We start from the raw sequence: 17,445 nt of genomic DNA on the forward strand, positions 1-17,445 counted from the left end.
GGGCCAGCCATAGTCCAGAAATACCATCAGTTATTTCATAAGTTTGTCTAAAAATAATATTCTTTTTTTCTCTGAAATGTTAAACTCTCTTTTTGTGTTTTGTGATCATATAATCCAAAAAGTTGTATGATTATAGTAAATGCTGAGGCTGAGAGAGAATGGGCTGGTTGCCGCTAATTATGAACAGAAATATATATACGGTATATACTTGCCGACATTCAGCTCCCTCCTTACGGGAGTGAGCTGAATGTCAGCTTACAGCGGGGGCGTGGCCGGACGATAGTGATGTGTTGGGGGTGGAGTCGGGGGCGGGACTGCAAGATTGTGTCATCATGGCCCCGCCCCGTCTTCACAATGCCGGAATAAATGTGTTGTGAAGCAGGGGGCGGGGCCACGATGACGCGATTACGGGGGTTTCTCTATTTACTCTGGGGTGGGGGGGGGGGGGTTGGGAGGCTTGCCTGTTTTTCCGGAGGGCCAGGAGCGGCACCCGATATTTGGGAGGCTCCCGGCCAAATCGGGAGGGTAGGCAAGCCTGATATATATATATATATATACATACATACACACCTACTACCACCGGTGCAGCAGGTGCATCACACCCCTCACTGCTGCTCAAATCATCATCATTCGCTTTGGACAGTCTAGCCTGTCAGCAATCCAGAACGTGCTGGGCTACTGTGAACACGCTGCCTGCTGGGGACTCGCGGAGGTGATCTTGGGAGGAGAGGGAATCTTTGCATCCTCTGTCCAGCCTATACGCCACCCGCATCTCCCTGTCACCCTATGTCTGTCACCAGCACTACCTTGCCAATATATGCCCACCCCTTCTCCCATTGCTGTATAATATCATACTATTGTGATTTTTATTTATTGTGTGCTACCATTCTGGGGTCCTGAGATTGTGGTGATATAATCTACATGCATTTATAAGTCATACCAGACCAAGTGCTGAGGCGGCAGCTATATATGAAAAATAACACTATATACTGGGGATCCGGATGAAAGATAAGATCAACAGTCAGAAGGTTAATAAAAAATAGGTCGAAAAAAGGTTGACAGGGTTTAAAGGCTGACAGGTTCAAATGGTCAACACACCATTGGTCGACACAAAAATGGTCGACATACATAAACAGGTCTGATCCTGGAGATACTTTTGAGTTGAAAATAGCAGGACTGCTAAAAATACTGAATGTGAGGTTTAAAGGAGAGGGAGGAGTCAAGAATAACTCCAAAACAGCACATTTCCGAGTTAGAGGAGATGATGGTACTGTCAATAGATAATGAAATTGAGGGATGTGAGGTTATTCGGGAGAGTGGGAAGATTATCAGCTCAGTCTTAGATATGTTAAGTTTAAGTAAGCTCTGGGACATCCAGTAGGGAATAGACAGGAGACAGCTGGACATATGAATGAGGAGAGAGGTGGAAAGGTCAGGGGAGGAGAGGTAGATCTCAATGTCATCAGCATAGAGATGATACTAGGGGCCATGGCAGCTGATGAGGTCACCTAAGGAGGAAGTATAGAGGGAGAATAGGAGAGTTCCAAGAACAGAACCTTGGGGAACACCTACTGCTAGAGGAAGTGTGAGAGAACTGTGCAATAATGAGAGGGGATAAGGAAAGAATGGTCAGAGAGGTAAAAGGACATCCATGAGGGTGCAGTAAACTGACGGAGTGCATGATTTGCAGGTGGAGAGGGTGGTCCTATTGAAATATATGGAGTGCGCTTACGAGACGTCTCCATGAATGCTCATTAGATGAAACATTCTAACTAACCAGGATGGCTGCTGTTTGGTCTTCTGCACATGCCAGGCACCATCTTTTCACTGTGTATGAGCACCATAGTGGGACACGGATCTAAAGACTCTGCCAGAATATCCTGCATACTGGCCTGTATGTACAGTGCATCCTGCCCAGTGGCGTAACTAAGGGGGGTCGAGCAGGGTGTGTGCCCTGGGCGTCGTAGGACCGGCGGTGCGGGGGGCATCCAGCGAGCGTACGCATATAGCGAACGGGTCTGAATCAGGCCCACAGTTCCAAGAATGTGTGATAGTTTAGTTAACAAACTAAAACTAAGGGCTTGATCTAATTAGGTGCGAGTTAGTAAATGCGAGTTTGTTTCATAAAACTCATACACTGGGCCTGATTCAGACCCGCTCGCTAAGATGCATACTCTCGCTGCTGCCGATGGTATGCAGTGTGTATGCATTGTGTGCATGAGTATGCATCGCAGTGCGTGTTCGCATACCTTAGTGAAAGTTCACAATGCATTCGCTCGCTGCGCATAGAGGACCTCATTCAGAGGCGGTCGCTAGGGCACGATCGATCGCAACAAGCGATTCTTTGTCATGTGCACATGCGTGTAGTCGGCATTGCGCGTGCGCAAGCCAGTTCTTGTGAGCTAAATGGAGTCTGTGATCAGTCACTACTAGGTCGTAGCTCTGATTGACAGATAGTTCCGTTTGTGGGTGGTAACGGGATAGTGCATGTGAACGGGGGCGTGGCGCAGCCAACGCAGGCGTGTCTGTCGTAAAAAGAGAGATTTCAAGGCATGCATAAATTACTGAGCGGGTCATCGCACACGTCATACCGCAGCCTTTAAGATGCTACTTCTAGTAGTGCTTGAGGGCCTGATTCAGAGCCGGACGCTATTTGCGCTCGCTCGTTCAGAAAAAGGGGCCAGCTATTTAAATTGAGCGCTCGCTCTTTGCGGTCTTTTGACGCCTCTATGTCTGAGCGGGCGAACGAAACATGCGCTCGCTATTTTGTAAAGACGCCCCCTGGCCGCTCGCATCCTACGTCATCTCCGCTATATATTTGATTAATCGAGTACATCGAAAGGCATCTGAACTGCTCGCAGTGCTTGTGGTTGGATTTTCCTACCACAATCATGCGAACAGTTCAGGCTAAGAGACAACCAAGTGACGTGGCCGATGACGCTGCTTTGTTAATTATGCACACCCTTAAAACGCCCGTTTTGACCTTTTGGCACGCCTGCATTCGGATCACCACTCCCCGTTTTCAAGCACCTTCCCCTGTTTCCACCCACAAACGCCTCATCCTGTCACTCAAATTAGCAGGCACTCGCTATTTTGCGAGCGCTCGATTTCCGACTGCAATGACTGGTTGGCGCATGCGCATTACGACCCATACGCATGCGCAGATGTGCGAACATCGCTCGGAGTGAACGAGCGGCCGCTTACGAGCGGCTCTGAATCAGGCCCTGAGTGAGCCCAGGGTCTACCTCAAGCACTGCGACTGCAGGCAATGGTTTCTGCCTCTGCCGATGTCTGGAGTCAATTAACAAAGTAACAGGTGTTTGTCATTGCAATGTATATTAGCAAAGTAGTTGTGTTAATTGGCTTTTTTTTCTTTTTAAATGGACATTACATTTGGTTGGTCTCGGTATGTGATATTTATATTACATTTGTTTGCAAAACCATTTAAAATGCATTTAATAATCATAATTCCCTTTTTTTAGTTCAAATGCTAAATACATGTTTTTGTAGATGTTTTTTTATATTTTTTTAGGTTTGTGGTACTGCACATCCCAGCATGCTTTGTTTTTTGTTTTTTTTATTAATAAAGCCCATAGCCAGATTTCTTAAACCAAACATCAAAAAAACATGCTAAATTTACATTAGAAGAATAGACAAAAAAAAAAAAAAAAAAGCGATTGCACGCTGCTTGCATCTGCATCGAAATAGGCAAAAGAACCATCGAAAGTGCAGATGTGGAAACTTGACTCTGCCAAAAACCACGATGGTCACATAGCTTGGCGGGGGAGTGGAGGTGCAAACGCAGGCGTGCCTGAGCATCTCAATGGTGTTTTAGAGGTGTGCATAACTAAAAGACAGCATCATAGTACACGTCACCTGGCTTGTTTTTATACTGAAGTGCTCGCAGTGCTTGCAGCAGGGTATGGTCAACCTCAAGTGCTGCGATAGCATCCGATGTACCCGATGTACTGATGGTTGCATACACTTCCTGGACATGAGGTGCATAAGTGGGCATCTTTAAACAGGCTGGTGGGTGTCTGCATACACTATGTGATCGCTCTCTAAGAAATACTGAGCGTGCTAATGCATTGCTATGCACTATCACTGCCTATGCAATTTGCATACACATCGTGTGAGGGGCCCGGCGGGGGCCCGCTGCAAAGCTTTCTTTTTTCCCGGGAAGGGGGCATGGCCCTGCGATTAGGCTATGCCCCCTGTTACCTGGGCCCACCGCAGCTCTTGGCGGGCCTGGGTATATTGACTCAGGTGGTACAAGACATTTCAGTTGTAATAAAGAGTAGTTGACTACATTGAAGACGTATGATCCTATAACAATCAAAGGAATTGAAAAGGAAGTGCTAACAGCTACAAAAGTTGTGACAATCACTAACCACTTTAAAAATAGGGACTAGAACCAAAGTCATAGAGATCCAAGATGTGCTTTATGTACGGGGACAAACCTCATACCCATAAGTGTACTCGAACAAAGAGGATACAGACTAAAGTTTGCAAAAGAAAAGTATATTGTATGAAACAAAAGAGGGAATGTGATAGCTGCAGGTTGACCATTGCATACATGCCAGAGCAGAATGGTGTAAGTGAGCTTGCAAATCATACTTTAGTGGGGAAAACCCATGTATGCTGAAAGATACTGGCATAAGCAAGTGTTTTTGGGTAGAAGCAGGGTCCACAGCAGCCTATCTAAAAAAATTATGCTCCCACAGTTGCCCTGAAAAACAAAACACCAATAGAAGCGTTTTCTGGAAGGAAACCAAGTATTAGACATCACAGAGTTTTTGGGTGTACTGCCTATGTACATGTACCCAAAGACAGAAGATGTCAGTGGATCCAAAGTTCATGATATGCAATTGGAATTATTTGAAATGATATGTTCTTTTTTGTCTAACACTCAAATTTCTTACAGGTTTCTGTATCAAATGTATAACAAATGTTTGTGTAACATGGAGAAGCTTGCAGTGAGGGGGAAGGGGGAGGTGGTGAAATACTATGTGCTATGGTGTGCTACTATGCTGCTTCCATGAATGCCCTTTAGATGACGCATTCTACCTAACCAAGATGGCCGCTGTTTGGTCTTCTGCACATGTGCAGTGCCATCTTGTTGCTGTGTATGAGCGACACAGTGGGAAATGAACGGGTAACACTTAGCTCCAAAGACCCTGCCAGAATATCCTGCATACTGTCCTGCATACTGTCCTGTATGTACAGCGCATCCTGCCTATACTTGCTCCGCTACCTCCATACATCACCGGCTAGTGCTCTGTATGTCCTGCTCAAGCTCTTTTCCATCCAGACAACAAGTCTGTGTATGGCTGCACCAGTAACTACTACTACACTTCAATAAACCTGACATCTGCTTAAGCACCTGGACTGTTTGGTGTATCTGCATTTCTGCTTGTGTTGCTATTAACTCTGCATATAACAACCAAATAGCACACACATATCAACAGGTCCACCATGTCAAAAGCAGCACCGAGGTCAAGGAAAATGAGCAGAGAGGAGTATTATCAACATGTTACTCATCTCTGCACTAAGGTATATTGCCAGCAATTTTAAACAGGTGCTGAAAAAAAGAGGGTATCACAACTTGATAAGTATATCCGAGGGAATGGGATTGAAATACCGGCGGCTGTTTAGCCAGTTTAAATCCTGACAGCGTATGCTCGACAGGATCAATATCCCGACAGAGGCAGGCAAGTTATGTATAACAGTTTTCACAGTATTCTTTGAATCTATCTGAGGAGATTCTGGGCTCCGAAGTACAAAACACTATTACTGTCAGTCAGGGCCGTAACTAGACTATTTGGTGCCCTGTGCCAGAGAGATCATTGGCGCCCCCCCCCCCCACACAATTTTTCAAATAGGGACAAAAGATGTGCACCCGAAAAAGGGTGATGGCCTCATGGGTAAGGGCCGGGGAAGAGATAGGGGAAGCCAGGAGATGCTGGGGATAAAAGAAGAGGAAGCTACAAGTGAGACTGATAATAAACAGAAAATTGACAGGCCCAAACAGCGCCCCCTGCCCTGCGGTGCCCTGTGCCATGGCACTGGTCGCTCCACTCTAGTTACGGCCCTGCTTTCAGCACACAAATAAGAAATTCAACAACCTTGATCGTCCGTTTGGCATCCTTCATGGTTTGGCCAGGAAGAATGTTGAAAGATTCACAAAGACCATAAAAAGATATAAATACTTTAATTTTATTTTTCAGAAAATACAAAGACCTTGAAAATTCCCTTGTTTTGCCATTAGCAGATCTCCGTTAGCTGTTTGTGACCTTAGCAAAGGTGACCCTATGAGTATACAGATGAGTCTGTTCCGCTACCGCCTGATAGGAATGAAGTTAGTAACACAGATGAGACGTTTCCCTGCCAAGTGAACAGAAACAAAACTCCGCCCAGCTGTTAGCAAAACTGCAAATAAGACTAGACATTACAGTCTAGATACTATCATGACTGAGCGCAGTGAGCACATCAGTGACGTGCGGTGAGGTAAATGGCTGGGGAGGCACTGGCTAGTAACAGAGCCAGATATACACATACATATATGAACCCGAGGGTCCATGTGGGCATTATACAAAGGTGCAGCAGTATATAGTGCTGGAAATTTGGTGTGTTTTGATCAGGGATGTGCGGAAAAGGTAGACAGGGGAGGCAGTGCCTCACCTCCCATGCACTTATTACTCCAGAGTTTTAACTATAAAAATAATTACAATAAAACAAAGAAGATATTTATAATATTATCTTTGCATTTTTCTTATAATTTTTATAGTCAAAACTTTGGAGTATACCTAAGTATAACAGGAGAGGCACTGCCTCACCTGACAGCACATATCACTGGAGCACATACACCCATAATGCAATGTTTACCTCTGTGCTCGCTCTGTGAATAGCTACATCAATAACCTCTATGGTCAGTGATGGAGTTTTAAAATTCATGAGGTATTTGCACATCTTATCTGATATTTGCTCTTAAACTTTACATACATATTTATATGTCTAATCCCCAGTAGCGTCACAAGAGGGGTGTGGGCCGTACCCGGGTGTCGCCCACCAAGGGGTGACACCAAAGTGCCAACTCCTCCTACACAGTAGCATTACATGCAGCACTCGGCTCCAGACACAGTGAAGGAGCCGGCACTGCACACAGACTGGTCCCTGGGGGCAGACTGCATCTCCGGTTCCCCCGGAGTGAATAAATGGGGTTTGGGGCTGCGAGGCCATGCCCCCTACACACGAGGCCACTCCCCCTTGCTTTACAATCTTGTGCTCAAAGTGTGTCACCAAGGGGAGGAATGTCACTGCTAATCCCTATGTTGTTATAACAACATCATCTCTTTGCATTGTAAATAGTAAAACAAATATATAAATGATAAATACATTCTAAACCAACTACATTATATAGGGGCCTATTCATCATCCCTAATGGGCCATTACATATGCAGAACTGCTAGTTTTGGCTTAAGTAAAGGGGGCAATCGTTGTTAGGGGTCCGATAGGGCCGCCTAGCATTCAGCAAACTGCAAAAACTATTTTCAGTTACCGGAGTGTGCCAGCAGGAACGAACGCCATCTTCCTGGAGCCCTGTTCCTTCCTATGAGGATGTCTGGAGTTGCAAAGAGGGATCTGAGCAGATCTGCCCTGTGGCCACCTCAGTGCCTGATTCAGAGCTGGACGCTCTAAAAGAGCGCTCGCTCTGAATCAGGGCGTTTTGTTTTTTTTTTGGTGCGGCCTCCGGGTCTACTGCATAGCTGTGGGTGACCACCCACAGCAATTGCGAGCGGCCATCGCGACCATCGGGGCTTGCGACGAGACCCTTGCGGTAGGGTCTCGTTCCCGCAAGCCCCAGGTGAGCCTCTGGCTGTTAATAGAGCCGGAAGCTCACCACTGACATCACTCGTGATGTCAGTGGGGCCGCCCCCAAATGGCAGGCGTTCCATCGGGAACGCCTCCGTTTGGCCAGCCACCCCCCCTGCCCGCCTCCAAAACGGTGCGAGCTGTTGATCAAAATCGACAGCCGCCCCCTTTTGGTGCGAGACCCGGAGCGACGGAGTGCCCGTCACTAGCCAGGTCTCGCGCATGCGCATGTCGGAGCTGGCTCCGGCGTGCGTATGCGCAGCGGCCAAACATCGACCCGCTCACGAGCGGGTCTGAATCATGCCCTCAGTTCACACATGCGCACAAGGTCGGCACGGCAGGAGTATACTGCTACTTCTGTAGCAGTGGTAACGATCGCAGGGACAGCTGCTTGTCAGATCAATGCTGAATTGCTACAGTAATTAAGTGTCAATCATACGGCCCCCATGATGAATAGATCCCACAATCTTTTGTAATAAATCAAAGTCATTGAATTATATAATTTTTTTTTTAAGCTACTAAAAGGGAATAATTCATGACATTGTTTTCTCCCACCAACATAGATTGTAGAATGTAAGCTCTTGCGGTCAATGTCCGCTCTCCTTCAATGGTCTCTACAAAACCATGTAATTTCCAGATTTTAATTATGTTATTATGTATTTTTGTACATCTGTAGGCAGCACGGTGGCTCAATGGTTACCTTGCTGCCTCATAACACTGAGGACCTGAGTATGATTCTTCCCAGTTCCTATTGTGCATTTTTATGTTCTCTCGTGTTTGCGGGACTTTCCTGTGGTAACGCCCCACAATCCAAAAACATACTAGTAGGTTAGTAGCCTTCTAAAACAGCCTATCGGGAACACTAATTACAATATATCTAGAATCCAAGTGGCCGCCATACAATACATTGATCACGACAGTGACCGCATTCAATACATAGAACATCCCAGTAACCGCAATAGAATTTACAGAGCATTCCAGTAACTGCCATAAAGTACATCAATAATGGCTTTAACCTACATATGGGGTCAAACACTCCGATAATCCCCAAAACATCTTAGTTAACTGGCAAAATATAATAGTAAAAAATGATGCACCCTAAAAGCCCTTTAGTCTATACCAAATATATCACATCTTGCACATTTGTAAGTACCATTTACAAGAGTATATAACTATAAGCACACACTAAATAATATATATCACATTTATACTAATTAAAAATATCCACATAGAAGATTTATAAAAGTCAGACTCCTTTTATAAATCTTCTATGTGGATATTTTTAATTAATATAAATGTAATATATATTGTTTAGCGTGTGCATATATTTATATACTTTTGTAAACGGTATTATATGGTAATGTACCAGAAGTAATGTAACGTAATGAAATTGCTCTATATCCCAAATCTCAAAAGCATATTCATATCCAGATATGTTCAATTGGAAATAAGCACCAGTAGAACCAAATTGCCTACACAAGACAAAACAAAGGGTGTGGGTAAGACAGATCCATACAAAGCATATTAAACAAAGCCTGATCCATAGGAAGTATATTGAAAAAGCTACACTAACTGGATCCATACTAAATATATAGGAAAAACTGGTTCCATATGAAGGGCCTGATTCTGAATCCCATGTTATGCACATATGCATGGAAATAGCCAATGTTTTTCGTCTGTGCATACATCTGAGTGGCACCGCGTATTGCGTCCTGATTGTCTGCGCACAGAGACACAGTACAGATTCAGATGCAGGGTGTTGGAATCATATTGGGCTTCTCTGTGTGGCACCTGGGAAGTACCAGGGAGGAGGCGAATACGACGCACACAGGTGCTACATCTTATGGGAGTGTCCCAGCGTGTCGCTGAAAGCAGCTAGGCACAGAGACGCTCAGCAGCTCACATAGGAGGCCATACTCTGATGTAGAATGGGCGTCTCAGTTCTTGCGCATTCGGAGGCAGGCTTGTACCCCAGGGAAGGGCTTTGTACCAGCATGAGCATAAAGTCACAGACGTAACTGAGGCAAAAGATGCCAGGACAGCTGCGACTGCGTCCAGCTCAGAATTAGGCCCTAAGTATATAGAAAAAGATGGAATCATACTAAATACATTGATAAAGAACATTTAGGGCTCTACTTACTTCCCAGCAGGTTGGAGGTGAAAATTAAAATGGCACACACGGCATAAAGCAATCCGGGTGCTGAGTGCCAATAAGAGAAATTCAAACTAATATGAACTTGCGATATTTTGACCATAAGAACCGAATAAAACCGAACCCGTACATATAATATACTTACAGTATATATATCTATATCAGGTACGTGCAGTCCCCTATCATACTCCCTGTCATGCTCCAGAGTTTTGATATAAAAACTGTGCTTATATACATGTGTGCCTCCCCAGCCATTGACTTCACCGCACTTCACTGATTATATATATATATATATATACAGTGCTCGAAGTGGGAGTTTAGAGATGGACGTATAGAGATTGAGGGGGTCATTCAGACCCGGTCGTTAGCGCCGATGCACTCGGACCGGGTCAATGGCACCCCACAGAGCATGCGGATGACGGCGCCGGAGCCGGCGTGCGCATGCGTGAGACCCGCTACGACCGCGCCGTTCGTAGCGGGTCTCAATCCAAAGGGGGCGAGCTGTCGATGTTGATTGACAGCTCGCCCCGTTTGGAAGGTGGGCCGGGTGGGTGGCAGCCCAAACGGGTCTCGTCGTAAGCCCCAATGGTCTTGACCATCGCGACCATCACCTTAGGCGGTCGTAAGGCTGTGGGTGTTAACCCACAGCCTTACCACCGCAAAGGAGGACGTCTTGAAAATTCAAGAGGTCCTCCCCTCATTCAGACCGACCGTACGCTCTGTGCGACCGGCTCTGAATGAGGTCCTGAATCCCCCCCCCGTTCGGCCCCTGCTTCCATATCACTCCATTGTGCTTCTCACCCCCTCACTTCTCCCTGCCTGCTCCCCTTTCTCACTGATTTCCTCTCTCCCCCTACAATACTAACTGCCTGCCCCTCTCTTTATTCCCTCTCTCACACCCTCCCCTCTTTCTACTTCCCTCTGACCTGCGCTGCTGGAATGGAGCCGCCGGGAGCATCGGGTCTTCTTGGTTGCTGCTGCAGTAGTGCACTGCAGTTTACACTGGCCACTTGGCAGCTTCTCATTGGTTGGCTGCCCGCAAGCCCCGCGATTGGCTGGCGGTTAGTGCGTGCTGCTTACAGTGCAGCTGGGATCCGATGCTCTGTCCCGGCTACATGCCAGCACCTATACACCTCTACACATTGCAGCCGCTGTTCCAGCACTGAGATCCCTTACTGGATCCCAGCGCTGGTACATTCTCTTCTGCGGCTAAAATGAAGTGGGTCCGGGAAGTGGCTGTATGTCATACTGCCGTATGCCGCCCCACTTCGACAACTGTATATATAATATTATATATATATATATATATATATATATATAATGCAGGCGGTTTGGCACTCCACTATTGTGAATCAGTCTGCTCCGGTGCCCTCAGTAACAAGGTAGATTCAGGTGAAGCAAAAAACTGCGGCACTCGGAGACTAGTAGAAAAAGCTGTATTAGGTGTCACATAAAACTCCAACGTGTCGGAGCTTGAAGCCCCTTTGTCAAGGAGTTCACGTATATATATAAAACCAATGGGCTCAGGAAAACAACCAGTCCACGCATGGCACCCCTGCATAAGATATAGTTGTATTTGCATAATCAAAACAGCATAGTAAAAGCAACGTTTCTGGGTGGTGTAGGACCCTGCCCTCAGGCTGCTGTACACAAGAGCAATAATAACAATGACCAAATACCTTCTACCTTATATCACCCCTGTGCAAAGTACATGCCCAGTGACGTCAGTGTGGCATTCCCAGCTGCTGCTAAGCAACCTGGACGCTGTCTCTCGCTTCGGGAGTCAGCTGTGAGTGAAAATGAACAAACCATAGTATGAATACCAAAAAGCAACAAGTATCAGTAAATAGTTCATGACCCGATCAATCTTGCGGCATAATAGCGGTCATCATGATAATGATTATTAGTAGGGCACTACTACTATTGTGGGCAGTGTATAAGGGCACTACTACAAGGGGCATTACTACTATTGTGGGCAGTGTATAAGGGCACTACTACAAGGGGCATTACTACTATTGTGGGCAGTGTATAGGGGCACTACTACAAGGGACATTACTACTATTGTGGGCAGTGTATAGGTGCACTACTACAAGGGCCACTACTACTGTGGGCAATGTATAGGGCCACTACTACTATTGTGTGCAATGTATAGGGGCACGACTACAAGTGGCACTACTACTATTGTGAGCAATGTTTAGAGGGCATTACTACTATTGTGGGTGATGTATAAGGGGTACTACTACAAGGGGCATTATTACTATAGGGGGCACTGCTACATGAAACACTTCTACTATTGTGGGGAATGTATAAGGGCACTATTACAAGGGGCACTACTACTGTGGGCAATATATAGGGGCACTAATACTATTGTGGGCAATGTATAGAGGACACTACTACTGTAGGCAATGTATAGGAGTCACTACTACAAGGGGCACTACTACTATTGTGGGTGATGTATATGGGGCACTACTACAAGGGGCATTACAACTGTGGGCATTGCATAGGGGCACTACTTTTGTGGACATTGTATAAGGGAAACTACTACCGGGGGCTTTGCATAAGGGGCACTAGTACTATGGGCATTGTATAGGGGCACTACTACTGTGGGCATTGTATAAGGGGCACTACTATTGTGTGGCATAATGTGTATAAGGGGTACTACAGTGTATTACACTACACTGACAAAAAACAGGGGTACGCCTTAAGGACACGCCCCCTTTTAAATGGCCATGCCCATTTTACCGGAGGGTGCAGAACTACAACCTTAGATTTTCCATACCCCCACTTCAAAATTTCCACTTTACCACTGCTAGCAGGTGTAAGTCAGATCAAATATCAATGTGCACCTTATGATAGGTTCAGGTAAAAAATTCCCTACTAGGCCTCCATTGAGGTCGTCAGTTAGATGACTTTGGGCCTGATTCAGAGCCGGACGCTATTTGCGCTCGCTCGTTCAGAAAAAGGGGCCGGATATTTAAATAGAGCGCTCGCTCTTTGCGGTCTGTTGACGCCTCTATGTCTGAACGAGCGAACGAAACATGTGCTCGCTATTTTTTATAAAACGCCCCCTGGCCGCTCGCATCCTACGTCATCTCCGCTATTTATTAGATTCATCGAGTGCATCGAAAGACATATGAATTGCTCGCAGTGCTTGTGGTTGGATTTTCCTACCGCAATCATGCGAACAGTTCAGGCTAAGAGACAACCAAGTGACGTGGCCGATGACGCTGCTTTGTTAATTATGCACACCCTTAATACGCCCGTTTTGACCTTTTGGCACGCCTGCGTTCGGATCTCCACTCCCCGTTTTCAAGCACCTTCCCCTGTTACCACCCACAAACGCCTCTTTCTGTCACTCAAATTAGCAGGCATTCGCTATTTTGCGAACACACAATTTCCGACCGCAACGACTGGTTCGCGCATGCATATAACAAACCATACGCATGCGCAGTTGTGCGAACATCGCTCGGAGCGAACGAGTGGCCGCTTACGAGTGGCTCTGAATCAGGCCCTTTGTGCACAGATCATCCATACCGAAATAGTTATACATCTTATTTACTTCCTTTCATTTTAATTAAGAATCAAATATTAATTTGCATCCTATTTATTATTAGGTGCATAGAGCCTAGTAAATAAACAAAAAACATAAAGGATAGGCAGTCGTGGGAAAAGAATTCTGCAGTATGTCTGACAAATAACTAGGAGGTCATTAATCTTGGCTTATTTAAACTCTAATTAGTCCACTAGCATATAAACAAAAATGTGTATTGAGGTCCAAGATAATACAATTTCTCCCACATTATAACCCTTCACAATGCAAATGTCTTGTTATACCCAAATGATATTATATTATTCCCACATAATCCCTACTGCAATATAATACCTCAAGGTGTTAATAGTCTTAGTAAATTATATATTATTCGGATTATACCGTCCCTTTTTATCCATAATTCCTAATCTATTATAATTGAACGCCCGGAAAAATAAAGAGTATACTTATACAAAATTATAGATAATAATGGATGAAATAATCCGAATTATATAGCAACAAGTATTATACAGACAGTCTATAAGGAGGTTACGCTATAGAGTATATAACATCAACATTGTGGAGTAAGGGCCTGATTGACTACTGTACGATTACGCATGCAGTTCAGCAGCGAAGATATGCTAATCCACTGCAATTGCTATGCCGCCCACTTTAGCTTACAAACAATCGTAAAGTATAGCAAGACTGCGAAACCATTGGTACCACCGAGTACCAACCTTGGCCTTACTCAGGAATTGCTAACAACCACGTACGCTATCGTAGGCTGCGTAGGCCATCGCAGTGGATAATTTATGCACGCCCCTGCAACGGCGTTGAATCGCACTGGCACGCCTGCATTTGCCCGACCACCCCCCCTGTCACCACCCACAAATGGCACTTCCTGTCAATCACTCGGCTGATTGCGTGCATAATAGAAGTTGTGTACGGTAGTGAATCAGGCCCTATATTCATATGCATAATAAGAGGCAGACCAGAGAATAATATAAAAAAAACACAGTAGGAGCTTTTGTATTAATCACACATTTTTTATGTGTCTTTATGTCGTGTTTTTTAAAATATTTTGCTGTCTGAATTTATATTTATTATTAAGAAGAAATAAAAGATATCTTTTAATTCAATTTAGTGCGTCACAAGAAAGACAACTCCTGTTTTCTCTCTAGGTACAAGTGTTTTAATCAGTTGTCATTAGGCTGCACCCCCAACATAATACGACTATAACAATATTGTGAAATATGCATACTGCAGTTATAACCACATAAGGTTCATTCACAATACATATATCTTTTAAATAAGACTTGTGCAGTAGTCATTCTCCCTGTTTCATTTCCTTTAAAAGGGTAATTCCACACTTATGGACCAGGGCCGTAACTAGGGCATACTTGCCAACTCTCCCCGATTGTCAGGGAAACTCCCTGAAATTACAGCAATCTCCCTGACTCCATGAAGAGTACAGTAATCTCCCTGATTGCACCTTACCCCCATGATCTATACATTCAAATTGGATCATTAGTATAATTTCCCTGCATTGGTTATAAGGTACAATGATCCCTATGGTTACATGCATTTTCTGAAAAGTATCAGTGTACTTTCATCAACAAGTAGATCTTACTGACTGCTTTGGGGCTCATTTACATTTGGATTTAAATCCAAATGTAAATGAGCCGTGCTTATAGGTGCTACTTTCACAATCTCCGTGAAATGCATTTTCAAAAGTAGGCAAGTATGAACTAGGGGTGTACGGGTGGTGCAGCCACACACCCTGAGGGATCTTCCCTTCATACATCACAAACAAAAAGGTGGGAAAGATAGAAAGAGAGAGAGAAAACTCTGTTACTATATCAGCACACAGACAAGGGTTTCAGGGGTTTCTGAAAGGACAGTCTTCTCACTATCTACCCCATCTGTGTCCCCCCTCTCTGCCCACCCCTACCCTTTAGCATGTAAGCCCTCTTCCCTGTGTGCTTTTTCTTCCCTTACTACTTCAGCACCTAACCCTGGAGTTCTGCCACAGTACTACATATTTGAGGGTTATGATCGCTGTTGCAGTAATGTATATATACCATGTACTTGTCCTGTATTGTCTTGTACTGTAAATCACTGTTCTCTTGTTCTGCTCCCTTGTTTATGTACATGTAAGCATTGCACAACCCTTGAGGCGGAATGGGAACCCTGTCAGCGGCAGGCCGACATCAGCAGAGTTCCGAGCAGCGGAAGGCCGACAGCGCTGGAAATTCCGATCGTGGATAGGTGAGTATCTACTAACCTAACCTAACCCCCCTAACCCTCCATAGGAGTGCCTAACCCTAACCTACCCCCCAAGTGCCTAACCCTAATCCCCCCTCTAAGTGCCTAACCCTAACCACCCCCCTTCCCCGCTGCCTAAACCTAAGTCCCCCGGGGGGTGCCTAACCCTAAGTCCCCCCCGGGGGGTGCCTACCCCTAACCCTCCCTCCCCCTAGCCTAACCCTAACCCTCCCGGGGGGGTTGCCTAACCCTAAGTCCCCCCCGGGAGCTCTAAACCTAACCCTCCCCACACGCTGCTGTCCGCTCGCGGCGCCCGGCACCACTACGATCGGGATGCCGGGCGCCGGACTCCCGGCGTCTGGGAAATGAGGGTGTCTACATCTAGACGCCCGGCATTTCACCCTTGCCGGGATATGACAGTCGGGAAGCCGGCTACCGGTATTTAGGCAGTCGGCTTCCCGATTGCTTCCCCTTGTGGCACCATAGAATAATGGATAATAGCAATATAGTTATGGCAGGGGGGGCAGACAAGTTACTGTCTTGCCCGAGGTGACAAAATCCTAGTTTTGTCCCTGCCTACACCCACTTTATTCTCTCCCTTTCTCTCCCCCATCTCTGTATCACTCAGCCATGCCATTTGCCTCCCTCTTTCACAATGTGGAGAAGATTATGTGATGACTACATCAGGGTGCTGGTGAGATGCACCCACTATTTTCTATCACATCTCCTCATGGTAAATAAACTTTCTAATAAAGTCTGTAAATCCTTTATATCATACCTGCCAACATGACCCATTCCAGGAGGGACAAAATGCTCTGGTCCTGGACTTCCCTCTTAATTTATGATTGCCGTCACCTGTGTTGAACAGTTAATTGATAAGAGAGGTGTTTCCTCACAGGTGATGGAAATCATAGACTAAGAGGGAAATCCTGGAATAGAGCATTTTGCCCCTCCTGGAATGGGTCATGTTGGCAGGTATGTTTATATTCATTGGTGAAATGCAGGCAATGTGAGGATGACTGTGACAGACAGCTTTGTGATGTCACTAAGCTAATAAAAGTCACTGCCTGGCATAGGACACTGAGTTATTTGCTGAGTGCAAGTTGTATCTATATCTATAGATTGTTCTTATCGCTATAACTCTTTCCGTATATTTGACATCTTAAAGTCTCAGGTAAGTTTATCTTAACCTAAATAATGTTACTAGCTATTAGCCTACCAGGCTGCAAGCGCTGGTGCCTGGATCAGTTTGGTGATTGTGATGGTGGTGGAGGGGGATTACTTTAATTTTTATTTGTTTCTCACTATCTTACATGCCAGTCATCATTTTTTTTTTAATTTTACTATTTTGGGGCTTTTCACCCTTATAATTTTAAAATGACCCATAAAATGTATTTTAGCAGTTTCAGCTCTTAATTTGCTCTTATGTTTAGTCAGTCTAATTTTGATTTGATCGCTTTTATGGCCCTTTATAATCAAGTCCACATGGACATTTTAAAAGCTAAAAAATAAAATGTATACTGTTACACATATATAATGTACTGTATGTAGAGAAGATGGGCTGCTTCATAGTTTCTTCTGCAAATTGTAGTCTAAATTGTGAAACCATAAATTAAAATATTAATGT

The sequence above is a fragment of the Taudactylus pleione genome, unplaced genomic scaffold (assembly GCF_031769625.1).
Source record: "Taudactylus pleione unplaced genomic scaffold, aTauple2 ptg000238l, whole genome shotgun sequence".
NCBI classification, from domain to species: domain Eukaryota; kingdom Metazoa; phylum Chordata; class Amphibia; order Anura; family Myobatrachidae; genus Taudactylus; species Taudactylus pleione.